The sequence below is a fragment of the Erinaceus europaeus genome, chromosome 7, assembly GCF_950295315.1.
Source record: "Erinaceus europaeus chromosome 7, mEriEur2.1, whole genome shotgun sequence".
Lineage (NCBI taxonomy): Eukaryota > Metazoa > Chordata > Mammalia > Eulipotyphla > Erinaceidae > Erinaceus > Erinaceus europaeus.
In genome coordinates this window covers 835,858-863,262 of record NC_080168.1, presented here as the reverse complement: position 1 = coordinate 863,262, position 27,405 = coordinate 835,858, and the positions used below count along the sequence as shown (strand labels likewise).

Below are 27,405 nucleotides of genomic sequence, written 5' to 3'. Positions count from 1 at the left end.
CTGGCCCTCGGGTCTCTCTACAGTGCGAGGCGTCTGCTTTGTGTCCCACACAGAGGTGTCTCTCCGCCCCGTCTCCTGGCTGGGTGGAGACGGAGACGGGACTTTGTGCTGTCGAGGAAGGTGGCCAGGAGTCTAGGTGTGGGTCATCCCCATTCAGCTCCGGTTCTACAGCCTCTGCTCCGCACCCGAGCCCGTGTCAAGGGCCCCCATGCCAAGCGCTGGGCTGCCCCTTGTTCCCCGGGCAGGACGCCCTGACCAGCGCCAAGGCCTCTGCTCCCAGCCCCAAGGCCTCACAGCCTCCAGCTCTGTGGTCACCTTCCCATTCACCGGTCTGGTCTCCAAGAGGTGACATGCATGACAGCGTGCGTGTCTCAGAATCCGTGATGTTTAGCGAAGGCCTCCAATTGTTTGGGGTCCTTCTAAAATGATCTTTCAGGGGGCTGGTCAGTGGTGCACCTGGTTAAGCGCACATATCCAACACACTCCATACCTGCAGTGGGGAAGCTTCACAAGAGGTCAAGCAGGTCTGCAGATGTCAGGGTCTCTCTCTCCCTCCCTATCTCCCTTTCTGTCCTATCAAATAAAAAATAGGAAGAAAAAAGGGGGGAATGGCTGTGATGCACAGTGGACTTTTAGTGCCAGTGTAGAGCCCAGCAATAATCCTGGTGGCAAAAATAGATAGATAGACAGACAGACAGACAGATAGATGATAGATGACAGATAGATAGACAGATGATAGATGATAGATGGATAGATAGATAGATGATAGATGGATAGATGATAGACAGACAGATGATAGAAGATGATGGATCCATCTTTGGTGCAGTTCCATGGTTCCACATAGGATACACGGACAGACAGACAGACAGACAGACGAGATGGCGATGGACCCATCTTTGGTGCAATTCCTGGTTCCACATAGGACCCACAGTGTGTGGAGCTCTTCAGCTTGTCAGCGACGTGCGGTGAAGTTTCTTGAGTCATAACTGGCGTCTTTGCTACAATCCTGAGCGTGTAGGAACAAGATGGGCCTTTCAAAGGCTTTTTTCTTAATGAGAGAGACAAAGCCAGAGCCTCACCTGTGTGGGATGAACTCAAAACCCCAGGTGTGCAAGTCCAGGGCTCACCTCGCTGCTCACTGAGTGCGGCTGTCTGGGCCTGAGGCTCAGCATTCCTGCTGAGCGGTCATTAGTTCCTTTTTGAAAAAAACTTTTTTTCCTTCTTCTTTTTATATTTTATTTATTTATGTATTTCCTTTTGTTGCCCTTGTTGTTTTTATTTTATTTTATTTTATTTTATTTTTGCCTCCACGGTTATTGCTGGGGCTCAGTGCCTACAATATGAATCCACAGCTCCTGGAGGCTATTTTTTTCCCCTTTTGTTGTCCTGGTTGTTTTTTTTATCGTTGTTGTAGTTATTATTATTGTTTTTATTGCTGTCATTGTTGGATAGGACAGAGAGAAATGGAGAGAGGAGGGGAAGACAAGGGGGAGAGAGAAAGACAGACACCTGCAGACCTGCTTCACCACCTGTGAAGTGACTCCCCTGTAGGTGGGGAGCTGGGGACTCAAACCGGGATCCTTATGCCGGTCCTTGTGCTTTGTGCCACATGCACTTAACCCGCTGCACTACCGTCCAACTCCCGCCCTTGTTGTTTTATTGTTGTTGTTATTATTGTCATCGTTGTTGCATAGGACAGAGAGAAATGGAGACAGGAGGGGAAGACAGAGAGGGGGAGAGAAAGACAGACACCTGCAGACCTGCTTCACCGCCTGTGAAGCGACTCCCCTGCAGGTGGGGAGCCGGGGGCTCGAACCGGGATCCTTATGACGGCCCTTGTGCAAAGACTTTGTTTTTATTGTATTTGCTTTGAATGGAGTCAGAGAGAAATTAAGAGGGTAGGGGGAGATAGAGAGGGAAAGAGACCGAGAGGCACCTGCAGCCCTGCTTCACTGCTCGTGAAGCTTCCCCCTTGCAGGTGGGGACCAAAGGCTCGAACCCGGGTCCTTGCACACTGTAGTGTGTGCGCTTAACCAGGCGTGCCGCCACCTACCTGGTTGTTCTTTCTTTCTTCCGTCTTTCTTTACTTTATTTCCCTTTCTTTCCTTCTATTTTGTCTTGATAGGACAGAGAGAAATTGAGAGGGGAGGGGGAGATAGAGAGGGAGAGAGACAGAGAGACTCCTGCAGCCCTGCTCCACCACTCGTGAAGCTTCCCCCTGCAGGTGGGGGATGGGGGCTTGAACTTGGATCCCTGCACACTGTAGTGTGTGCACTCAACCAGGTGCGCCACCACCCAGTCCTGCGGTCACTGCTTCTAATAGTTTGCGTGCCGTATACTTTGAGCCTGCTTTTTTCCACCAAAGATTTATTTATTTGGGGGGAGGGGAAGAGGCACCAGGACACTGCTCACCTCTGGCCCATGGTGGTGCCTGGAATTGAACCCAGGACCTCTAGTTCTTGGGCACAAGATAACTTATCTTTTTATAGCTTTGTTCTAACTCAGTCAGTCTTTGGTCAAAGCAGAGGCCTGCACTGCTTACTCCTGATGCTTGGGAATGTGCTGAGAGGTGTCCTGTGGTTTCCGTGGGGGGGGGGGTGTCTGTCTGTCTCCCTTACATCTGCAAGGATTCGGGGTTCACCGGGGAGTCAAGAGAACAAATTCAGAAGGAGACGAGCACCCAGCCCAGGCGTAGAGTGGCGGTGACCTTGGGGCCTGGGGCTGGGCAGAGGGAGCCCTGGTGTGCTGTGGGACGGCACTCTTTCTCCCTGTGGTAGAACTCACTGCTCTATTCACTGCTCACAGACAGCTCTGCATTCTGAAAGAGACAGACAGAGACAGAGAGACACCACCTACAGGAATTTCTCTCTGGTCCTGTAGAAGCAGATTCTGAAGAGGGATCAGTGTTCCCTTCTAAAGCGTTTATAGCCTCGCAGACTAAGTTCAGCACCAGAGCAACTAAAAGAACAATTAACGCAGACGCCTCACCCCTGTGTCCCAGAACCTGCCCTCCCCAGAGCCCTGCCCCACTAGGGAAAGACAGAGACAGGCTGGGGGTGTGGATCCACCTGCCAACACCCATGTCCAGTGGAGAAGCAATGACAGAAGCCAGAAATCCATCTTCTGCTACCCATAGAGAATTTGAGTCCATGCTCCCAGAGGGATAAAGAATAGGGAAGAGGGGGTCGGCCGGTAACGCAGCAGGTTAAGCACACATGGCACAAAGCACAAGGACCGGTGTAAGATCCCAGTTCGAGCCCCCGGCTCCCTACCTGCAGGGGAGTTGCTTCACAGGCGGTGAAGCAGGTCTGCAGGTGTCTGTCTTTCTCTCCCCCCTCTGTCTTCCCCTCCTCTCTCCATTTCTCTCTGTCCTATCCAACAACAATGACATAAACAATAACAATAATAACCACAGCAAGGCTACAACAATAAGGGCAACAAAAGGGGGAAAAGTGGCCTCCAGGAGCAGTGGATTCATGGTACAGGCACTGAGCCCCAGCAATAACCCTGGAGGCAAAAAAAAAAAAAAAAAAAAGAATAGGGAAGCTTCCAGTGGAGAGGATGGGACATGGAACTCTGGTGGTGGGGACTGTGTGCTGTGTGGAATTGTAACCTGTTACAGAAAACTGTAGGATCAGCCCATCCATCCAAGTGCAAACTCGTGGATAAGATAAGATGATCGCCTAGAAAAATGGATGGAATACTATACAGCACCAAGAAAGGAAGAGAAGCAATGGAATACTACATGACACTGAGAAAGGATGAGATCTCACTGCCGTTCTGCCGTTCTGCCGTTTTCTCCAACGTGAGCGGAACTGGGGGGGGGGGCACGTTTGGTGGGAGAAGTCAGTGTGGGGACAGTGGCAGGTGACCTCACTCAGGTGTGGGGCCCGGGAGGCAAAACAAGGAGCAGGTGGGGTGACACAGGAATAGGCCTTGCCCGGCGTCTGCAGGCGTAAGCGGGGAGAGAGAGAGAGCTCTGGGGCGGCCCAGGTGTGGGGCAGGTGTTTGGGGGAGACAGAGCCCAAGCCCCTGAGACAATAGCAAGTCTGTGTAACGCGTGTCCTCAATGGAAGAAATTGTTTCTCCTGGAATCTTGGCAGCTACGTAACCGCGTCAGCCCCACCCCCCAGATGGCAGATAAAGCCCTTTGTCTCAGGAAGAGGAGGAGGCCAGACCCTGTCCTGGCCCGCCTGCCCGCTCCTGTACCCCCACCCACGGTTGGCTTTGTAAACACCTCTGTGCACCACAGGCCCCGCTCCCCCACCTCCCACCCCCTCCCCAAATAAATCGGGTACCCCTGCTTCCCGTACCCGGGGACCAGCCCTCCCCTGGGAAGCTGGATGCTGTGTGCTCCCCTGAGCCCCCTGCCCACCCCAGGTGCCTCCCCTCTGGCACCGGCACAGCCCCCCAGAGCCCAGGTGTCCAAGGACCCTCTCTGGGTCATGGCACTCCCACCCCGGCCCCTAGGGATTCTCAGAACGTGGGGCCATGGGGTCAGTGATCTGCTCACCATTCCCTGTGGGCTCCTCGGACGCTGAGGGTCACTTCTCCCCCCATCTTCTTTCTGTTTTCATTTGACAGGACACAGAGAAATTGAGACAGAGGAACAGAGAGACACCTGCAGCCCTGCTCCACTGCTCGTGAACTTCCCCCTGCAGGTGGGGACCGGGGGCTCGAACCCGGGTCCTTGCACTACACTGTGTACACCAGGGCCCAGCCGCAGGGTCCCTTCTCTTTGGCTGCGCCTCCCCAGGTGGACGCTGCCCCCGGCAGTCGGGGCTGACCCTTTCCCTGGGGACGGGCCTCATCCCATGTTCATGGTGGACAGAATGGCGCAGGGCTCCCTCACACCCGACAACACTTTCTTTCCACTCTGCTGCCTTTCAGAAATGCCAGCCAGGTCTTTTCTTTTTCCATAGAACCTCTGTGACTTTCATTTATCCAGCAATTAAGAAAATTTTATTGGGTACTGGGGGTAAGTAATGGTTGATAGTAAATACAGTTGTTGGTTTTCTGCAGACACTCTCCCCCCAGCCCAGGGCCTACTCCACCATCAGCACCAGCACCTGAAAGCCCCCCCCCCCCCCGCCCGAGTCCTTCACTTTGGTGCAAGACAGCAAACCCAGTCCACGTTCTGCTTGCTGTTTCCCCTTCTCTTCTGGTGTCTCCGCTTCTGTCCGTGAGTGAGATCGTCCCATGTTCGCCCTTCTCTTCTGGCTGATCTCACTTCCCAGGATTCCTTCAGGCTCCATCCCAGATGAGGTGAAGAAGGTGGCTTATCATTCTTCATAGGTGAGTAGTATTTTGTTGTGTATCTAGACCACAGCTGTCTCAGCCACTCATCTGTTGTTGGAAACCTGGGTTGCTCCCAGGTTGTGGCTGTTACAAATTGTGCTGCTGTGAACACAGGTGACACAGATCTCTTTGGATGGGTGTGTTGTGTTCCCGAGGCTCTATCCCCAGGAGGAGAACTGCAGGGTCACAGGGCAGGTCCCCTTCTAGCCTTCTGAGAGTCTCCAGACTGCTCTGCACAGGGGCTGGGCCACTGACATTCCCACCAGCAGGGCAGGATTTCTATACTGTGTCTGAGGGTTTACCTTTTTCAGATGGAGAAAGGAAGAGAGGGTGGAAGGAGACAGAAAGAGAGGAAGAGAGAAAAAAAGGAAGGGAAAGAGGGAAAGGGGAGAGAGAGAGATGAAGAGAGAGAGACACACACAGAGAGACCGTAGCACCCAAGCTCCCAGCAGCACCACAATGCTCCCCTGAGGTGCACTGGGGGCTTGGACCTGGGTCCCAGGGATGCTGACGCAGGTGCCTTCCCGGGTGAGCTGTCTTGCCGGCCCTGCCCCCTCTGTGCAGCACTCTGCCGGGCGGAGCTCTGCAGCCACAAGATCCCTAGAAGACAGAGCCCCAGGATGGACGGACGGACGGACGGACGGACACAAGCCCCAACCTCTACCTCTCCAGAGACAGGTAAGCTGGACTCTTCTGCCCACAGGGGTTCCCAGCCCCCTGCTTTCACCAGGGGCCCCGTGCCGGGGGTGGGGAGGAGCCCCCCAGGCACCACTAGGCCTGGACACAGCAGCGGCCTCCTCCTCCGCGGCCATTCCCAGACCCCTTCCAGCAGCTCCCCGGCTAAGCCAATGCCACCTCACGGCCTCCCCCAGAGTGGGGAGTGGTCCCCGGCTCCTTTGTCCAGCCCCACTGGACAGGGCAGGGCCACGGTCCCCTGAGCCCTGGGCTCTGCCCCCCTGCCCTCCATTGCCTGTGGCCTTTCTGGAAAATTCTGTCAAATGTGCCCGGGGTGCTGGAGCCCCGAGGAGCGCTTCACGTGGGCCCGGGAACATCTTCACACCAGAGCTGTGTTTTTATTCCTCTGTCCACTTCTCCTTTCCTCCAAGGGTCACCAGCCACATGCCAGATTTCTTTTGTGAACATTGTTAAATATATACCTTCATATGACATGTTCTCCATCTCCCCCACCCTCTCAATTTCTGACTGTCTCTATCAAATGAATAACTACAGATAATAAAAAATTACAAGAAATTCATTGTCTTAGCAATTAAAAAAAAGACTGTGTGAGTGTGTGTGTGTGTGTGTGTGTGTGTGTGTGTGTGTGTGTGTGTGTGTGTGTGTGTTGGAGGTGAGGAGACAGGAGACGACAGCACAATGGTTTTGCAAAGACTTTCAGGTTCAATCCCCAGCACCACTATAAGAAGCCAGGGCTGAGCAGGGCTCTGGGGGATAAAACCACTAATTGTCAATAATAATAACAACAAGCTGGGGAGACAGTGCAATGGTTCTGCTAAACATTCTCATGCCTGAGGCTCTGAGGTCCCAGGTACAACTCCCAGCACCACCATCAGTCAGAGCTGAGCAGGGCTCTTGTCTGTCTCACTCTCTCATTAAAATAATATTTTTTTTAAAAAGGGCCCCAGGTGGTGGCGTACCTGGTTAAGTGCACATTTTACAGTGAGCAAGGACCTGGGTTCAAGTCCCTGGTCCCCACCTGCAGGGGGGAAGCTTCATGAGTGGTGGAGCAGGGCTGCAGGTGTCTGTCTCTTTCCCTCTTTATCTCCCCCTCCCCTCTCAATTTTTCTCTGTCTTTATTCAATAATAAATCGAAATAAAAAAAATAAAACAAAAGAGAGAAGAAGGCTGTGGAGACAGCATCGTGGTTCTACAAAAAGACTCTGCTCAGTCCCCCACACCACTGTCAGCCAGAGCTGAGCAAGGCTCTGGCATTTTTTGTCTTTCTGTCTCTCTCTCTGAATCTCTCTCAAATATAAAATAAATAAAATAAAACAAATAAATAAAAGAAACTTTTTAAAAAGACTCTCCTGCCTGAGACTCTAAGGCCCCAGGTTCAATTCCCAGTACCACCATCAGCCAGAGCTGAGCAGGGCTCTGATATCTATTATCTATCTATCTATCTATCTATCATTGTCCTCTCTCTCATTAAAATAAGTAAAATGGGAGTCGGGTGGTAGCACAGCGGATTAAGTGCACATGGCGCAAAGCGCAAGGACCAGCATAAAGATCCCGGTGGTTCAAGGCCCCTGGCTCCCCACCTGCAGGGGAGTCGCTTCACAGGCGGTGAAGCAGGTCTGCAGGTGTCTTTCTTTCTCTCCCCCTCTCTGTCTTCCCCTCCCCTCTCCATTTCTCTCTGTCCTATCCAACAACTACAACAATAAAACAAATATTTTTAAATAAATAAAATATTCTTTAAAAAAAGACTTGAACATTTCTTCAAGTATAACCCATGGAGTAGCGCTGTTCCTTGCAGTCCAAATGTTTGGCACCTTCTCAAGACAGCCCCTGGGGCCGGGAGACTGGAGCGAGCCCAGGTCTCAGGTCTAAAGGAAACAGTGACCGCTGACCCTTCCCCATGGCTGGTGGGTGTGTCCTGAGGTCTCAGGGGCAGAGCGACCCAGGGCTCTCTCCTTTTCACCAGCAGGGGCGTCCAGCTCGCCCTGTTGCCACCAGCAGCCAAGTCCTCACTTTCGTTCGGTGTGGTTAGTTGAGTGAAGTGGGCACAGGGCAGGGGGTGTCTATCCCGAGTAGAACGTGTTGGCTTAGATGGTTTATGGTGCCTTCAGATCTTTCCACTTGGCTGCTGAACTTATGGAGTCTATGTCACGGACTCACAGCAGAGTCCTGAGCACTACGACTGCATGTCCCCTAAGTGTGGCCACATGTGCAGCTCACCTGCCCCTGAGGCCCTGGTCTACACTGACGGCCTGTGACTTTGTTAGGTAGTGCGCCGTCTGAAACAGAACTAGGTAGTCCCATGTGTTAGGAAAGGTCTCCGCAGAGTATTGGAGCTGGAGGGTCGACATCCCAGGCCTGGTGTCTCTGGACACAGTCCCAAGGGACACGTCAAGGTGACACTGGCTGCACCCATTCAGTTGTGGTCAGCAGACGCAGGACCACGGGGTAGGGGGTTAAGAAACACAAGCAAAGCCCCAGAGGTTCCAGGACGGGGAGGCATAGAGGTTTATAGAGAATGAAGAAGGTTCCTTGCTGTCGTGGGGTTTAAGAACACAATAGGCAGTTATTATTATTATAACCAACCTATTTGGGAGTTTGGTTTACTCTGAAAATCCCATGATTAGGATTTGCTATACCATACAGGACCTCACCATGATTTACGTCATTTACAAATACCTAAGTCTTAGATACTGACAGGACCAGTTGATTCCAATCTTCCTGGTCTAAGATTGTAGGTAATTTGGTATTTGATTCTTTAAAAAATTTTTTTTATTATCTTTATTTGAATTGGATAGAGACAGCCAGAAATTGAGAGGGAAGGGGGTGATAGAGAGGGAGAGACAGAGAGACACCTGCAGCCCTGCTTCACCACTCGCAAAGCTTTCCCCCTGCAGGTGGGGGCTGGGGCTTGAACCTGGGTCCTTGCACACTGTAACATGTGTGTACCCGGCCCTGTAATTTGGTATATGAAAAAAAAAAGTTATTTTTAGAAGTGCTTTAACAATTTAATCCCAGTGTTTGAATTCAATCAGTTTAATAATTTGAATAAAATGGGAGTCGGGCGGTAGCGCAGCGGGTTAAGCGCACGTGGCACAAAGCGCAAGGACCTGTGTAAGGATCCCGGTTCGAGCCCCCGGCTCCCCACCTGCAGGGGAGTCACTTCACAGGCGGTGAAGCAGGTCTGCAGGTGTCTGTCTTTCTCTCCCCCTGGAATAGACACTCAACTGAAATCTAGCAGTCCGCAAATTTGAGACATCTAGTCTAATCCCTCCCCCCCGACATATGGAATAGATGGTGATTTCTAAGATCCTAAGTTCATAGGGTCACAGTTTAAACCCTTGCTTTTCATTCTCCCCCGACCAAGTCCCAGGTCAGGGGCAGGCGTCCGTCTCCAGGCCAGCGTGGTGCCTGCCGGGGGCTTAAGCCACCTGACCGGGCGCTCTGGGAGGGGAGTCCCAGCCTGGGCTGCTTTTCACAGTGGCCTCCCTGGAATCGGCTTTCCAGGAACAGAGCTGCACACACCAGCTGCTCAAGGCTCCAGGCTCCCCGTCACCCCTGTACATTGTGTGGGGAGAGGGAGTTCTGGCTTCCCTCTCTCCTGTGAAAACAAAGCAGTCTCTCTCTCTCTCTCTCTCTTGTTTTTTTTGGATCAGAGCCCTGCTCAGCTCTGGCTGATAGTAGTGTAGGGGATTGAACCTAGGACTTTGGTGCCTCAGGCATGAAAGTCTCTTTGCATCACCACTATGTTCTCCCACCCCCTGCCCCCATTTATTTATTTATTCTACCAGAGTCTTGCCCAGCCCTGCCTCGCTCATGATGGTGCAGGGGATTGAATTTGGGACCTCAGAGCCTCAGACACGAAAGGCCTTTTCCACAGCCATTATGTTTCCCACCCCCAAGTCAGTATTTGACACTCTGGTTATCGGGTCTCCTCTGTGGGCAGCCACCTGGCCCCTCCCCTCCGTCATGAAGTCTCACACGAGGGCACACCAGTCGCAGAGCCCAGGTAGCAGCCTGACTGGGAAGACTTCATTCTCCAGGGCTGGGGAGACAGCATAAAGGTTATGCAAAGGCCTTTCATGCCTGAGGCTCTGAAGTCCGAGGTTCAATCCCCAGCACCACCATAAGCCAGAACTGAGCAGTGTTCTGGTTAAAACAAAACAAAAAAAGACTTCATTCTCTCAAGACGCAACCCTCAAAGAACTGCGTTCCCTGGGCAGGCCTGGGCTCCTGGGGCGGACCTGGGGGCTGGGGGCTGGGGGCCACAGGCTCTGCAGCGCCATGCACACCTGGAAGGCGGGGCCCTGTGCACACCTGGAGGGCGGGGCTCCGTGCACAGCTGGGGGGCGGGGCCCTGTGCACCGATGGGGGCGGGGCCCTGTGCACACCTGGAGGGCGGGGCTCCGTGCACAGATGGGGGGCGAGGCCCTGTGCACACTTGGAGGGCGGGGCTCCATGCACACGAGGTGGAAAAGCCCTGTGCACACCTGGTGCAGGTGCTGCCATCGCGGGCACACCTGGCGGGGATGCTCCATGCACCCCTGGTGCAGGTGTTCCGCGCACACCCGCCGGAAGGCGCTCTCGAGCTCCCACGCACTGGAGAGCAGAGGTCCCGGCCGCCCGCCCAGGTGGACTGCACCTGGCCCCGCCCCCCGGAGCCCTCCTTCCCGCCGCGGGCCAGGGCGGGGCCGCGCCTGCGCACTGCCGCCGGTCACCTCTGCGTCAGCGGGGCACGCGCTCCACGTGACCGCGGCCCCGCCCCAACATGGCGGCCAGGCCTGGCCGTGCTGCCTAGCCCAGCCCCCAGGGTGGCTGCTTGAGAAGCCCCGGCCTGGACGCGCAGGGACGCTCCCGGGGCTGCGAGTGCGGGACCCCGGAGCCCTGTCGTGTTCGCAGCCACTCTCTGCCCCGACGCCGCGTCCCCCAACCCCGGGCGCCCAACAACAAGGCCTGCGGCGTCCTCTCGTAACCCCGCCCCCGGGATATGGGCAGCTCCAGCAGCCAATGGGGAGTCTTGGAGGGCGGGGCTTCGCGGCCATTCCTAGGGCTTCGGGCCCGCCGGTTGGCCGCCGCGGGGAGAGGGGCGGGACTAGGGGGGCGGGCCCCTGGCCAATGGGAAGCCGCACCAGTGCTGGGGGGCGGGGCCGAGCGGTAATTGACGAGCTCTTCATTAGAAACCAGGCAGGGGGCGGGGCCGGTGAAGGGAGGTGATGCAAGGCGGCCGCGGCCAATGGGCGTGGGGCCGCCGGCGGGGGGGCGGGGCCGCGGCGGCTGACGGGCAGCGGCGCAGGCCAATGGGCGCGCGGCTGGGCGCCGGAGGGGGGAGCCGCATCATGGTTCAACGTGGGTCAATTTTTTGTGAATGAGGAGGGGAGGTGGTGGGGCCGCCACCGGGAGCCGGGTCCCTGCCGCCGCCCGCCGCTCGCTGCCCGCCGCCCCCGGGTGCCCAGGTGACCCTCAGGCCGCGGCGCCCGCGAGCACAGGTGACCGTGGAGGCGCCGCCGACGAGATGCGGCGCGGGGGGCCCGGCCGCCGCCCGCCCGCCCAGGTGAGCACCGCCGCCGCCCGGGCGCAGGTGGACGCGGGGACGGTGCCCCGGACACCCCGACATCCCGACAGGCCCCGCCGCCCGCCAGGCCGCGCCCCGCCAGGGAGGGGGACGGGGACCGGGGAGGGGGACCTGGGGACAGAGGGACGGCGGACAGAGGGACGGGGGCGGGGAGGGGACATGGGGGACCGGGAGTCGGGGGTCGGGGAGGGGCGAGGGCAGCTGGGACCAGAGGGGCCCGGGGAGGGGGACCTGGGGACAGAGAGGGACGGGGGACAGAGGGACGGGGGCGGGGAGGGGACATGGGGGACCGGGGGTCGGGGAGGGGCGAGGGGCCAGGGCAGCTGGGACCAGAGGGGCCCGGGGAGGGGGACCGGGGCCAGGGGGACCAAGGAGGGGCTGGGGAACGGGATCAGGGGGCATCACCAGGGAGGGGCCGGGGGTCGCCACCCGCCCGGGGACTTGTCGCAGATGCAGCCACTTCTTGCCTGGCCCGTGGGGTCTGGTCAGTGCCAGTCCGGCTTGAGGTCCAGTTGGCGTGGTGCCGGGGGCCTCGTGCCCGCCGGGTCCAGTTCGTGTGCGGGAGGCCTGGTCTGTCTGTGCAGGCTCTGGTCTTCGCTGGGGCTTCACCCTGAGGGGGCCTGGCCAGCGCGGGTCCTGTCGGTGGTCAGGTCCGCCTGCCTGGTGCCAGGGCCTAGACCCTGCAGGGTCCGGTTCGTGTGCGGGAGGCCCGGGCCGTGCCCCTTCTGGTTGGCGTTGGAGGCCTGGTCCATGTCTGGGGCCCAGTTCGTGTGCAGGAGGTCTGGCCGTCATGTGTGACCAGGTCCCTGTGCTCGGGGGCCAGTCCACTTGGGGGCCCGGTGTGTGCCAGTTCTTGGTGGGGGCTAGGTCAGAGCTGGAGGTCTGGTTCTGGCCCCGGGCGACCCGCTTCCTACAAGAGTCCCCTGTCAGTGGGGGCTCAGCCCACGCGGGGGCTGGGTGTCTGGTTTCTCTTGGGCTGGTTCGGGGTTTCGGGCCTGGTCAGTCTGTGTGTGCCTGGCACCTGGGCCAGGGGGTCATGTCGGGGTCCGCCGTGCCAGCGGGGTGCCACCTCCCGTGGCCTGGCTTCACCAGGCGCTGCCCAGCCCAGCACCCTGGACGCCTCCCTTAGCGCTCCTGGAAGGTGGGACCCAGTGACACCCGTGTGCAGAGACTGCAGGGCAGGGCACCCCGGTAGCCCATCCTGACCAGAGTGTTTTCTTTATGGCCTGCCCAGTGGGGGCAGAAATCACCCCGGAGATGATCGGAGAACCAGGGACTTTGCTGAACTCAACCCTGGCCTCTGAGCCCTGTTCTGCGGATGATCGGGGGATCCGGGGACCCACTGGCCTGGCTGGGCGGGAATGCCGAGGGCTCTGGCCCTGGGCGGTGCGTGCTGCCCATCCCCACCGGCCACTGTGAGCGCCGGCCAGGCCTGGCCCCGGAGGCCGGGGTGCCGGCGGATTGGCCCCGGGGCCAGGTTTCGCTTTTCCTTTTGTGATCATGGTGGAGGCCTCGGGGAGCCGAGATGCCGGCCCAGGCCGAGGCCGTGGCGGGGCGTCGGGCTGGCGTCTGCACCCGGCCTCCGGAGGGGAAGCAGCCGGAGCCCAGAGCGCAGCTTCTCCTAATTTGCGTGCACACAAATATCCACTCCAGCGATTGCAAAGCAACAAAAGTTATTGCAGAATTTTGCAGTCACCATGGCAACGCAATTACTCCATTATCATTGAGAGGCAGAACGCCACCCGGGTGGAAGTTCCTCGCAGGATTGAGTTGTGCTCCGGGAAACTGGGGGGGGGGGGGGATGCCCGCCTGCCTCCGGCTGCCTTCAGGTAGCTCCCGGGCTCGGCCTCCCTGCCCACCCATCTGCTCTGGAGACTGATTGAGAGTTGACACCCCGCGCCCCGCTGATACGTTCCTGAGAGAGCTGAGAGAGCGAGCGAGTGAGCTCCCATTTGTGTGGGAGGGAGAGTCTTCCCCCGAAAACACGGCGGCTGCTCCTTGGCGGCACGGTCCTGGGCTTTTTGTTTTGAAGATGAGTGCCTGCCTGCCTGCCTGCCTGCCTGCCTGCTCAAGAGCGAGCGGCGGGAGGGAGGGAGGGAGCCTTTCCGGGCGGACGGGCGCGGCAGATGGAGGGGAGGCTGTCCTCCGAGGGGACTTGCTGTGCCTGCATATGGGGGTGTGTGTGTGGGGGGGGGGGGCTGTGGACCTCTCTCTGGCTGCAGGGCTCAGGGACCAAGGACACATGTGGCCTGAGCAGCTCCTGAGCCGGGAGAATGTTCTGTGGTCAGCACCTTCTCCGCCGAGCCAGGGAGACTGCCTCCTCCTCCTAGGCAGGCCTGCCCACCCCCCAAGCTGCGAGCGGTCAGCTCTGCTCCCCCACCCCCCAGCTCTGTGCAGGCACCCCTCTCTTTGTTGCCCCAGAGGACTCCCCCTTCTGGAAGTTTCCACACGCAGCGGGGTGACTGCAGTTTAATTTCCATAGAACTCCCTGCCTTTCAGAGGCCCTGTATTTACGCCCAGTAATCGAACCAGGCTCCGTAGCATAGCGGGGGTGTTGGCGAGGCCTTTGAACCCCCCCAGCCTTTGAAGCTCTGGTGGGGGGAGGGTTGCAGGGGACGGGGTGGGGGGGTGCTTAGAGCCGTCTTAATTGCCTCGCCTGGCTGCTCCCCGATTCCGGTTCTGCTGTTGCTGGATTGGATTGGAAACGGCTGGGCTTCCAGAGAGATTGAATCCTGATGTGGGGGCCCAGCCGGCAGGGGTGAGGGGGCATGTTCTGGGGCCCAGGGCCGGATGCCCACACAGCTGGGAGCCCAAGGCCACCCCCCAACTTTGCCATTATAGCCCAGGAAGTGCCCCCTAGATCCCTAGTCCTAGGGGGCAGTTTTTGTGTTTGCCTCCAGCCAGTGAGTTGTGGGGGCTGGGGGGCCCGGGGCACTCGGCCTTGAACTTCCAGGCAGCCGGGCTACCTCTGCGGACTCGAGGCAGTCGTGGGCTGTGTCTGCATAGCTGGCAACATGGGCTGGCAGAGCCCCTGCGTGGCCCAGCCCTCACTCCTGGCCAGCCCTAGCATCAGCCTCCCAGGAAAGGGGGCACATTCAGAGAGACAGACCAGGGCCCTGCTGAGCTCTGGCTGATGGTGGTGCTGGGAATTGAACCTGGGCCCTCAGAGCCTCAGGCAGGAGAGGTTTTCTGCAGAACCCTATGCCATCTCCCCAGCCCTAGGGGAACCATTTACGATGCCTGGACGTTTTGGAGGGTGACACAGGGGTCCTGGCACATCCCGGGTCTCACTGTCACCTTCACAGGGTAACCACCGCGTGCCAGGTCCCCCCGTCCACCCCCTTAAGTCGCGCAGAGGCCGCCAGCCGGGGACTTGTTCCCGAGGACAGCCAGCAGGGGATGCACAGCCTCCTCTTCGTGGAGATCTCATGGCTAAGGGGAGAGGGGCGAGGCACGGGTGGCCCCTGTGGGGGCATCAGGCCTTTTCTGCTGCCAGGCAGGAAGGACCAAGGACTACCTGTCCAACCCCTCGTGGTGGCCCGCTTGACACAGCCCATGGCCAACATCAGCCCTCAGAGAGCAGGGGATGGGCACCTTTTCTGCAGGGCACCACACCTTCCTGTGAGCCCTTCCGGGGCCATGAGCCACAGCCATCAGGTGTCGTCCCCAGCCAGGGTGCCCGTTGTCCCCGTTCTGTGGAGGCCGGCACCACACCGAGAGCAGTGAGAGGCTGTCTCTGGGGTCCTGGTGCATGGCGTCCTGTCTCCTGGGCTGGGGGTGAGGGGGTGGCCCTGAAGTCCAGGACTGTAGCCCCCTGAGAGGAGATGAGAGCCTGGTGGGTTTTGGGGGGAGCCTTGAGGACCTGGCTTGTGTTCCTGGAGGGCAGGGCCTGGTTTTCTCATGCTGTCAAGAGGCCACGGACCTGAAGGGCCCTGCCCAGCTGCCTCTCTCTCTCTCTCTCTCTCTCTCTCTCTCTCTCTCTCACACACACACACACACACACACACACACACACAAACATGCTTGGTGCAGGGGCTCCTGGATCCTCAGCTCCACACAGGAGCCATGTCCTGTCTGCCCATCACCTTGGAAGATTTCGCTGGAGGGAAGCATCCGCAGGCCACAGGCTTTGTGAAGCGGATGACTCTATCTCCCCAACTTCACACACTGAGCAAGAGCCAGAGAGACAGCCCCGGCAGGAGATGGGGGATGGGGGAAGGGGGAAGGGAGGGGAGAGAGAGGGAGAGCTCGAGAAGCTAGAGGAAAGATGTGCTTGTTCATTGCGCGGCTGCTGCTAAGCAAAGAGCTCCCAGGAAGCACTAAGAGGAGGCTATGCATCCCCTGCTGGCTGTCCTCGGGAAGTCCCCGGCTGGCGGCCTCTGCGCGACTTAAGGGGGTGGACGGGGGGACCTGGCACGCGGTGGGTACCCTGTGAAGGTGACAGTGAGACAGACCTGCGATGTGCCAGGACCCCCGAGTCACCCTCCAAAGCGCCCAGGCGTTGTAAATGGTTCCCCTAGGGCTGGTGAGATGGCACAGGGTTCTGCAGAAAACCTCTCCTGCCTGAGGCTCTGAGGGCCCAGGTTCAATTCCCAGCACCACCATCAGCCAGAGCTCAGCAGGGCTCAGGGTAAAATTAATAAAATAATAATAATAATAATAATAATAATAATAATAATAATAGGGCTGGGGAGACAGCATAGTGGTTCTGCAAAGAGATTTTCTTTCCTGAGACTCCGAGGTTCCAGGTTCAATCCACAGCACCACCATCAGCCAGAGCTCAGCAGGACGCGCGGGGCTTGCTCTCTGAACGCCAGCCCCTCCTCTCCTCTCCTCTCCTCTCCTCTCCTCTCCTCTCCTCTCCTCTCCTCTCCTCTCCTCTCCTCTCCTCTCCCCTCCTCTCCCCTCCTCTCCCCTCCTCTCCCCTCCTCTCCCCTCCCCTCCCCCCTCCCCTCCCCCCTCTCCTCCCCTCTCCTCCCCTCCCCTCCCCTCCCCTCCCCTCTCCTCCCCTCTCCTCCCCTCCCCTCCCCTCCGGCTGATGCTTGGGCAGGATGGAAGCAGAACCGCGGTGGGGGAACCACTCTCGTAGGCCTGTGTGTGTGTGTGGGGGGTCTGCCCTTGTCCAGTCTGAGTCCCTGGGATGTCTGACAGACCCATCTGTGACCCGCAGTGCTCCAGCCGGGAGCCCCTGGGTCTCCGGTGATGACAGTGACCCTCTGGGGGTGGAGACTGCTCTAGGAACGGGAGTAAGCTGGCACTGGCTTGTCCTCACCTGACTTCACCGTGGAGGGATGGGAGGGGCTCAGCTCTGCCAGCCTGGTGTTTGTTTGGGGGTCAGTGTCCCTGGGAAGTGGCACGGGGGCCTGGGGCTGGCCCAGCCGGCTCACTGAGTGGGGGCCGGCTTCCCCGTCTGGTCTGCCGGCCGCAGCCCCTCCGCGTGGCCCCGGCCCTCCCGTTCCCTGGAGCCATGGTACAGCCAGCACAGTGGTGGAGCTCTGGACTCTCCCACACGAGTCCCAGGTTTGAGCCCCGAACCGCGTCTTCCAGAGTGCTGCCCTGCCCCTGGCTGCCTCTCCCCTCTCATCTTTGATTTTTCCCTTTGCGGAGGGACTGGTTTCATTTCCCAACCAAATACCAAGCTTCCCCCAGTGCATTGGTTTCTTGCATGTGGTGCCTGGGCCAGGCCCTGCTGAGCTGTCTATCTGAATCTCCGACCCCGACCCTGCCCCGCACTGCCCCCCCCCCCACGTCCCTGGAACACAACCTGAATCTGTTAGGCTGCTTCCTCACGGAACCTGAGGCTGTGGCTCCTGTCGTCTGGGTGCTGTGAGCTGGAACCCAGGGGTCTGGCTGGCTTGAGTGAGGGGCAACACAGAGCAGGCAGAGACGGGCCTTGGCCCTCACCTGCCAGGGGCCCCGGGGCCACCAGACGAGGAGCTCCGTGCCTGCCGTCAGGACCTCCTGGCATGGCTGTGGAGCGGCCAGCGGCCCTTCCTTCTCCCTATTGACTCGGTAAAGCAACGAAATCACCTGAGAGCTGGAGAGAACACCACCAGGCTCTCCTCCAAACCTGATGGGCCACAGGTGTTTACAGACATGCGGGGCTCGTGGACAGAAAGCAGGTGAGGGGCAGATTCCTGGGGCTAAAAGCCACTACTCAGAGGGAGTCGGGCGGTAGCGCAGCGGGTTAAGCGCACCCGGCGTAAGGATCCCAGTTCGAGCCCCCGGCTCCCTACCTGCAGGGGAGTCGCTTCACAGGCGGTGAGGCAGGTCTGCAGGCGTCTGTCTTTCTCTCCCCCTCTCTGTCTGCCCCTCCTCTCTCCATTTCTCTCTGTCCTATCCAACAACAACGACATCAATAATCACAACAATGTTAAACAACAAGGGCAACAAAAGGGAAAATAAATAAATAAAAAGCCACTACTCAGCGATAGCTGACTGGGAGCTTGGCACCACTTTCGGGTCCAAGTTAAAGAAATGGCTATAGAAAGAAGGAAAGGAAAAAAGAGAAAGAGAGAAGGAAAAAACCCCACCTAAGCCACAGGTGAGTACAGAAACGTGGCTTGTGGACGGAAAGAGGGTGAGTGAGCTCAGAGACGGCAGCACCAAATCAGATCTGTGGCCGGGACACACCGCTTCAGGGTCTGAGTTTTGGCAACAAAGACTATTTAGAAGAAAATGGCCAATTAAAAAAAAAAAAAAAAAGAAAGAAAGAAAGAAAAAGAAGAAAATCACCTAAAACCTCACCAATTTACATCTGTGACTTCTTGAGTCTCCATAGCTGTTGCCCACACATCCAAAAGAAAGACAAGCTCCAAAGGCCCAGGTTCAATCCCCAGCACCACCACAAGCCAGAGCTGAGCAGTGCTCTGGTTAAAAAAAAAAAAAAAAAAGACAAGCAGAAGCTCTGAGTGACAGGCTGCAGCGAAGTATTCCAAGCCAGCAATGCAAAGAAAAGGGCAGGAATCACGATCCTAATATCAGATAAATTAGACTTTCAGGCAAAGAAGGTGAAAAATGACAGACACAGACATTACAGATTGGTCAGAGGATCAACCCAACAGGAAGACGTAGTCACCTGTTATTGACGTAGTCACACAATATCTGTGCTCCCAGTATGAGTGCATCCAGATATATCTGTCTCAGAGGAGACACTGACAGCAGCACAGTGCTGGTTAGAGCCCTCCACACACCACTCACAGCAAGAGACAGATCATCGGGGCAGGAAATCAACAAGGACATAAAGGCCTTAAATGAAGTCAGAGACGAGGTGAACTTAATAGACATATTCAGAACACTTCATCCCCCCCAAAGAATACACATTATTTTCCAATGTACATGGAACATTCTCAAGGGTCAGCCATGTGTTGGGACACAAGGTCAGGCTGAATAAATATGTGAGTGATGAAATCATAAAAAGCATTATTTCTGACCAAGAGGCAGTGAGGTTAGAAATCAACCACAGGGAGAGGGACAAACCAAACACCTTCTGTGGCCACACATCACCTCTTCCCCCAAAGCAGGACGGGACTGTAACAGAAAAGGAAACTCCAGACCTCTATCCCTGATGAACTTCGATGCAAATATCTTGAACAAGATCTTGGCAAGACACATCCAACAACATATCAAGAGAACAACTCACCACAAGCAAGTGGGATTCAACCCTGAAAAACAGGAGTGGTTCCACATTTGTATTTCGATGGGATTCATCATGTCAACAAAAAGAAAAATGTCACATGGTCATATTGATTGATACCATAAAGGCATTTGAACACCCACTTATGATGAAGACCTTCCAGAAACAGAGACTGGAAGGACTACTCAACATAAGAGAGACCATTTACAACAAACCCACAGTCAACATCATTCTCAGTGAGGAAAAGCCAAAAGCTATCCCCCTAAAATCAGGAGTCAGACGAGGATGCCCACTATCATCACTGTTATTCAACATAATCCTTGAGGTCCTTGCCACTACAATCAGACAAGAAAGATATATCAAGAGCATATGGATTAGAAAAGAAGATATCAAACTATCACTCTTTGCTGATGACATGACACTACCTAGAGAACCTCAAAGACTCCACCAAAACGCTACTGGAGATAATTACTAAATTCAGCCGAGTAGCAGGGTACAAACCAGTACGCACATGTCTATGGAATTACTAAATTCAGCCGAGTAGCAGGGTACAAAACCAATACGCACATGTCTATGGCATTTCTGCCCACAAACAAGGAGTCAGAAGAAAGAGAAGAGACGTAACCCCTTGTACAATAGACTCCCCAAAGGCAAAATACCTTAGGGGCAAATCTCATGAAGGAGGCAAGAGACCTTTACAAGGAAAACTGTAAGGACTGCTGAAAGAAAGAAAGGGAAGTGGAAGAACACTCGCTGTTTCTGGATTGGAAGAATGAACATCATTAAAATGGCCATCCCACAGCCAGCAGTCTAGAACTTTCATGCAATCTCTATCTAAATGCCAACAGTATTTTTCAAGGATATTGAACAGCTTGTGCAAAAATTGTGTGGAACCACAAAAAGCCACAAATTGCCAAAGTGCTTCTGAGACAAAAGCACAAATCTGGAGGTATCACACTCTGTAACTTCAGTTTATACTACAAAGCAATAGTAAACAAAACAGCATGGCACTGGAGCGAAAGTGGACACTTGGATCAGTGGAGCAGAATGAAAAGCCCAGAAATGAGCCCACACAGACACAAGCACCTAGTATGTGGCAAAGGGGCCCAGACCATCCAGTGGGTAAAGGAGGTCTCGTCAGCAGGTGCTGCTGGGAGAACTGGACACCCACATGCGGGAAAGGGGAACTAGACCCCCACCTGACACCACGCACCAAGGTCAAGTCAAAGTGGGTTAAAGACCTAGATACTAGAGCAGAAACTCTAAGCTATATACAAGAAGATGTTGGTGAAACCTTGCAGGACCGTCACATCAAAGCTGTGTTTGAAGACTCACCCCCCAGGCACGGAAAATGTAGACAAGTGTCAATAAATGGATGACATGACACTAAAGAGTTTCTGCCTATCAAAGGCAAACTGCACAAGGAGAACCAGGCAGCCCAGTAAGTAAGGGAAGATATTTGCACTTCACACACCAGACAAGCGACGGATACCAAACATGGTCACAGAGTCACACAGAGCTACAGGGGAGCAAGAATAGCCAGTAAACAGTGGGCCGGAGAACTCAGCAGACAGTTTTCTAAAGAAGAGACACGCGGCCCACAGACAGGAAGAAACGCTCCACTTCACCCATCATGGGAGAAAGGCCAATCAGAGCCACACTGAGACCCGTCTCCCGCCTGAGAGAAGGGCTCCACCAACAAGCAGGGGAGCACAGGTGCTGGAGCGGCCGGGGAACAGGGACTCTGCCCACCGCTGGGGGGATGCCGACGGGCAGCCCCTGTGGAGACCGTGTGAACCGTCCTCAGACGAACAAACATGGAGTCACCTGACGACCCAGCCATCCCACTCTGAGACGTGTGTCCGGCGGACACTCAGACACTGATTAGAGGGACATGGCCTGTGTCCACAGCTGCACTGTTCACAGCAGCCAGACCGTGGGAGCAGCCTCGATGCCCTTCCCCAGATGACTGGCCACGAAAGTGATGGGATATGCATTTCATGAAATACTACTCTGCGATCTAAAAGCTGAGACTGTGTCCTTTGGGAAGCCATGGATGGAACTGGAGGTGATGATTTACTTATTTTAGCAAAATAAGTAAACAGATGAAAGACAGCTGCCAGGTGGGTTCAATCATGTGGAATCTCGAGACCCAGACACATCAACTTGCCAAAATAAATAAAACAACAACAACAAACCCCTCCAAAGCAGAAGCAAGCAAAGTGTAAGACTTGTGAGAAGTCTGGTGGGTCTCTGGGAGGTGGGAGGGTGGGGACACAGAGCTCTGGGGGTGGGGGTGGTGTGGAGCTGTCCACTGTCATCTCACAGTCTTGGGACAAACTATTAGTAACAAACAAACAAACAAACAAAACCTTTGTGTGGTGCAGGGATGTGAAGTCAGGCAGTGGTGCTCCAGAGCCCAGGCCAGAGCTCCCCCTGGCTGAGCTGCTAGTAAGGGGCTTAAAACTCCTGTGTGTGGCCGGGGAGGGAGCGAGGGGTCCAGCCTCAGTGCTCGCAAGGCCCCACTCCTGCCGCTGGGCCCGTGGTGCCCCAGGCCACCCGCTGCTTCTCAAGTAGAGCCCCCACTCACTACTTTGGGGGGCTCGTGGCATTATTCAGCCCCTTCAGCCTCAGCTCTTTATTTTTTATTAAATTAAAAAAATTTTTAATATTTTATTTTCCCTTTTGTTGCCCTTGTTTTTTATTGTTGTTGTAGTTATTATTGTCATTGATGTCGTTGTTGGATAGGACAGAGAGAAATGGAGAGAGGAGGGGGAAGACAGAGGGGGAGAGAAAGACAGACACCTGCAGACCTGCTTCACCGCCTGTGAAACGACACTCCCTACAGGTGGGCAGCTGGGGACTCGAACCCGACTTGTTACACCGGTCCTTGAGCTTCAAGCCACGTGTGCTAACCCGCTGCGTTACTATTTTTTTTTTTATTAGTGATTTAATATTGATTTACAAAACTATGTCACCACAGGGGTCTAACTCCACCCGCCCCACCCCCAGACTCTGTGTCCCGTCCCCTCCACTGGAAACTGCAGTGCTTCTCCCAGCTCACAGACACGGGCTGACTATTATTCCTACAGCTGTCTAGATTTATCTGTATTTTCTCTGGCCCTGCCTTCTCTTCCTAAGTCACACCTCCACCTGTTACTACTTCTGAATGTCCTTCCTTGTTCCCTTTTCTCTCTGGGTCCTGATGGAACTGCGGTTCAGAGCCCTGTGGTCATCTTCCCCTTGAGCAGGAACCAAAATTCTTTATGGGGAGCAGAAGCCTGTGTGTGTCTTTTTCTTTTTTTTAATTTTATCTACTTATTCATTAATGAGAGGGATAGGAGGAGAGAGAGAAAGGAAGGACCAGATAGCAGTCTGGCACATGTGCTGCTGAGGATTGAACTCAGGACCTCAAGCTTGAGAGTCCAGTGCTTTATCCACCGAGCCACCTCCTGGGCCATGACAGAATTACACCTGCAGTCCTGCTCCACTACTTGTGAAGCTTTCCCCTGCAGGTGGGGAGTGGGGGCTTGAACCCAGATCCTTGTGCATGGTGTCATGTGCGCTCAGCCAGGTGTGCCGCTGCCCGGCTCCTCTCCCAGGCTGGTTCTATCTTTCCCTAGTGTGTGTGTGTGTGTGTGTGTGTGTGTGTGTGTGTTTTTAATATGGTGCTGGAGAGGGTCTGTGTGTGATCCCACCAAGGACTGCCTTCCCAGACAATGCTCAGGCTCCGAAAGAGGGAGAGGGAGATAGGGAGAGAGGGGGGGGGGGCACCACAGCCCCACCCTGCCATCCAGAGTGCCCCCCCCCCCAGGCTGTCCGTCTTCTCCCATGTGTTGTGGGGGCTCAAGCCTGGGTCTTTGCACATGGTAAGGCGTGTGCTCTGCCCACTGAGCAACCCAGCCCCCAGGCCCAGCTGTCTCCAGTCTCAGACTGTGATGTCTAAGTGACCTGGGGCCGGCGGCCACCGCTGTGGGTCAACCACCCATCCAGGCCTTCCACCCCAGCCTGTCTTCAGAGGCTGTCCGTCCTCCGTGGTCCTCGTCCCTAAGTCACCCTGCAGGCTCCTGTTTGCAAACAGGCAGCTGGTGGCACCCTGGGTGGGGGTGGGGGAGGGGTCCAGGGTGCCCAGGTAGTGAGGACACAGGTGGGGGCGGGAGAGGGAGGGAAGAGGGTGGCACTGGGGCCAGAGGGGGTGGGCCGGCCTTCAGAGTGCTGTCAGGACTTGGGGTCCAAGGGCCTTGGTGTGGAGAACATTTGGAAAGCCCCCAAGGCAGCTTTCACTCTCCATATCCCATTCATGGTGGGGGTTGTGTTTGGGTGGGGGCTTCTGAGCCACTGTGGATCATTACTTTTTATTTTAATGAGAGAGACAGAGACAGACTCCAGAGCAGTTTTTTTTTTTTTTTTTTTTGTAGAGCCATTATGCTATCTCCCCAGCCTTATTTTTTTCTTTCTAAAAATCTTACTTATTTTAATGAGAGAGAGACCCCAGAGCCCTGCTGAGCTCTGGCTAATGGAGGTGCTGGGGATTGAACCTCGGGCCTCAGAGCCTCAGGCAGGAGGGCCTCTTGCAGAACCCCTGTGCCGTCTGCCCACCTGCCCGCGATGCAGCATTTGAGACCAGGGCAGGAAGTGGGGATCCAGCATCTCAGCAGGGGCCAGGGGCGCTTCTGCTGGGTGCCCCTGAGAACCGTGAGCCCACGGGCCGCGCACACAGCCTCGGCATCATGAGGACCGGGGGCCCCAGCGCCGGGCTGTGGTCCGCAAATACCAGGAACAGAGCCACTGGGTGGGGGCTTCACCCTGTGGACTCCTCAGAGCTGCTGGCGGGCTTGTGGGGGTGCAGCCTGTCCCTGCAGAGAGGGGCTCCAAGTTCATCCCTGGTGCCTGAGTGGTCTCAGCATCCCTGAATGAAGGAGGAGTGGGGAGCTGGGTGTCCTGCCTCCCCGCCGCTGCGTCCCCTGTGCGCTGAGAAGACCTGGCCTTGTCCTTTAGGACGCCCCTGCCGGGAGGGCCCTATTACACCCTGAGCTCTGCCGTGTCTGTAGTGAACTGTCCCCCCCCCCCCCCCCGACCCCCAGCCCATCTGCAGTTTCCACCCTTCAGGACCCCGGAGAGCCGGGGGTTGGGGTGGGCGGGACGTCCTCTGTCTCCTGCCCTCAGCTGGTGGGAGGTCACACACACCCAGTCCCCACACCAGAGGGCAGCGTCCACACAGCTTCCTGGCTGCAGTGAGGCTGTCTGGGTCCCGCCCTTGTCTGGGGCGTCCCTCCTGGGGGCTCCAGGTAGAATGTCACCTGCAGGGGCGTGTCACTGCCCTCTGACGTCACCCAGCCTCCCCAGGCCCCTGTGAGTGTCCCCGGGGACCAGGTCACATGCAGAGCACGCTGTCACTGTGAGTCTCCACAGACACCCTTCACACCAGGCTGTGCTACTGCCCGCCAGCTGGGACACCCCAGGCCAGGCGAGGGCACCTGGCCACTCCAGGACATCCCCATCCCCCTGCGACCGCCAGGACACCCTCAGCAACCCCTAGCTGCCCCCAGGACACCCCAACTACCCCCCAGGATCTCCCCACCCCCCTGCTGCCCCCAGGACACCCCAACTGCCCCCCAGGGTCTCCCCAGCCATCCCGGATGCCATCAGCAGGCTCCATGCTGGTTGAGGCCACAGCAGCCACAGGGCTGGCTCCAGGTTCGAGAGTGATCCACCCGTGAGCCACCCGTGGGTCCTGTGGAGAGATGTCCTTGGGCTGCAGCCAGGGAACCCGGGGACCCTTGTGGCCTGGGCAGAGGGGCTGCGGCCAAGGCACAGGAGGAAGGGACAGAGGGCTGCTGGTGGTGTGGGTACTGTGTACCCTGGGGGCCGGGGCCCAGCCGGGGGGCAGCTTGTCGGCCCGGCCCAAGTCCAGCCCTGCAGCCAGGGAACACCTCTCCCGGCTGGGCTGTCCTCTATGTGCCCCCAGAGCCCAGCAGCAGGAAGGTGACATTCCCAGCAGAGCTGCTTCGGCTGGCTAAGGGGGCTGTGGGCAGGCTTTCCCCCCAGGGAGGTGTTTTGGAGAAAGTGATAGTGGGGAGGCTTCAGGCACAGCTCTATCCAGCCACTCCTGCCTCACCCCACCCCAGAGCTCACAGGGCTGTCATGTCACCTGCTCGCTGGGGCAGGTGCGCTTATGGCTCTGCCCTCAGAGGACTCCTGAGTCAGCCTCAGCCCTTCCCCTGTCTCCTGCCCAGACCCTGCTCTGGCCCCTGTCCTCATCCCAGCTACTGCCCTGTCCCTGCCCCCTGTCCCCTGGCCCTGCCCCTGTCCTCTAGCCCTGCCCCTGATCCTATCCCCTGGCCCTGCCCCTGGTCCTGGCCCCTGTCCCCTAGCCCTGCCCCTGGTCCTATCCTGTGGCCCTGGCCCTGCCCCTGGTCCTAGCCCTGCCCCTGCCCCTGGCACTGTCTCCTGCCCCCTGTCCCCTGCCCCTGGTCCTGGCCCCTGGCCCTGTCTCCTGCCTCCTGTCCCCTGCCCCTGGTCCTGGCCCCTGGCCCTGTCTCCTGCCCCCTGTCCCCTGCCCCTGGTCCTGGCCCCTGGCCCTGTCTCCTGCCCCCTATCCCCTGGCCCTGCCCCTGGTCCTGTCCCCTGTCCCCTATCCCCTGGCCCTTCCCCTGGTCCTGTCCCCTGTCCCCTACCCCTGGTCCTGTCCCCTGCCCCTGGCCCTGTCCCCTGGCCCCCCCCTGTCCTCTGCCCCCTATCCTCTGGCCCTGTCCCATCAGGCCTGTCCCCCAGCTGCCTTGCTCAGCCCATCACCCACCCACCCCCATGGTGACGGAGGTGGTCATGCAGAGAAGGCGGGTGGGGGCTGGGACTCTGAAGGATGGTGTCCCTGGAGAGGCCGACAGCAGGCGGGGGCTAGGGGGCTTCCCCACAGCAGAGGGACGTTGCTCAGGACTATTTAGAGGAGATGGGGGCTGGGACAGAGCCGGGCTTCTCCTGGGGACACGGGGTGTCGGGCTGCAGCAGGCAAGGGCCTCCTGGCACAGTGCAGGTCCCTGGCAGATGTGGGTGGCGCTGGGGTGTGACCTGACCTGAGAGGCTGGACCTCAGAGCCTCAGGCAGGGGAGTCTCTGCAGAACCATGCTATCTCCACAGCCCTATTTCTTTCTTTGTTAAATGTTATTTATGTTAATTGTGCCTGTGTAGAGAGATAGAGACAGAGAGAGCCCAGGGCCCTGCTGAGCTCCGGCTGATGGTGGTGCTGGGGATTGAACCTGGGCCTCAGCGCCTCAGGCAGGAGAGTCTCTTTGCAGACCCCCTGTGCTTTCTCCCCCGCCTGAGCGCCTATTTATTGATTATTTGTTTATTGATAGTAGGTTTCAAGATTATGAGATGACAGGGTCTGATTCTACACAGCACCCACCAACACAGCCCTGTGTCCCCAGAGAACCACCTGAATTCTCACAACATTAGACGGTTTGGGGGAGCCGGGCGGTGGCACAGCGGGCTAAGCGCATGTGGTGCAAAGCGCAAGGACTGGCGTAAGGATCCGGGTTCGAGCCCCCGGCTCCCCACCTGCAGGGGAGTCGCTTCACAGGCGGTGAAGCAGGTCTGCAGGTGTCTGTCTTTCTCTCCCCCTCTCTGTCTCCCCTCCTCTCTCCATTTCTCTCTGTCCTATCCAACAACGACGACATCAATAACAACGACAATAGTAACTACAACTATAAAACAACAAGGGCAAGAAAAGAGAAAATAAATAAATATTAAAAAAAGATTAGACAGTTTGCTGGCTCCTTCTATCCCTTCCTCCCTCCCCCTTCCCCCTTTCTCCCTTCTCTCTCTCCCCCCCTTTCTTTCTTTCTTTCTTTCTTTCTTTCTTTCTTTCTTTCTTTCTCTAGTTCATGTGATCAGCTCTCTAGATTGCACACGTGAGACCATCTGGCTGTCGTCTCTCATCTCTGTACTTGTTTCACTGAGCAGCCTCACCTCCAGTTCCACCCATTTCGTCCCAAAGGATGCGATCGCATCTTTTTTGATGGCAGAGTAGTCTTCCAGGGAGTATAGATCCCATGATCCCTTCGGCCAGTCACCTGTGGATGGGCTGCTAGGCCGCGTCCACTCTGTGGCTGTTGTGAACAGCGCAGCTGTGAGCGCAGGCTGCGTGTGTCCCTCTACTTGGCGTCTGAGTGTCTGCTGGGTAAATGTGAGCATGGCTCCCAGAAGC

General features: G+C 57.0%; 2 protein-coding genes across 5 annotated transcripts in view; one reads left to right on the top strand and one right to left on the bottom strand.

Annotated features, from left to right (window-relative positions):
• The window catches only part of ASB1 (ankyrin repeat and SOCS box containing 1), a 491,590-nt gene that overhangs the window by 270,060 nt on the left and 194,125 nt on the right, over positions 1-27,405 (bottom strand). The gene's annotated exons all lie outside the window — the stretch shown is intronic.
• HDAC4 (histone deacetylase 4) overlaps positions 11,321-27,405 on the top strand; it is an 82,059-nt gene continuing 65,974 nt past the window's right edge. For 3 of the 4 annotated variants that reach the window (XR_009550592.1, XM_060193567.1, XM_060193564.1), the window contains exon 1: positions 11,322-11,542. The gene's annotated coding sequence lies outside the window, so the exon portion shown is untranslated. Of the gene's footprint in view, positions 11,543-27,405 lie in introns of all 4 variants that reach the window. The other variant, XM_060193565.1, reaches the window with a different exon arrangement.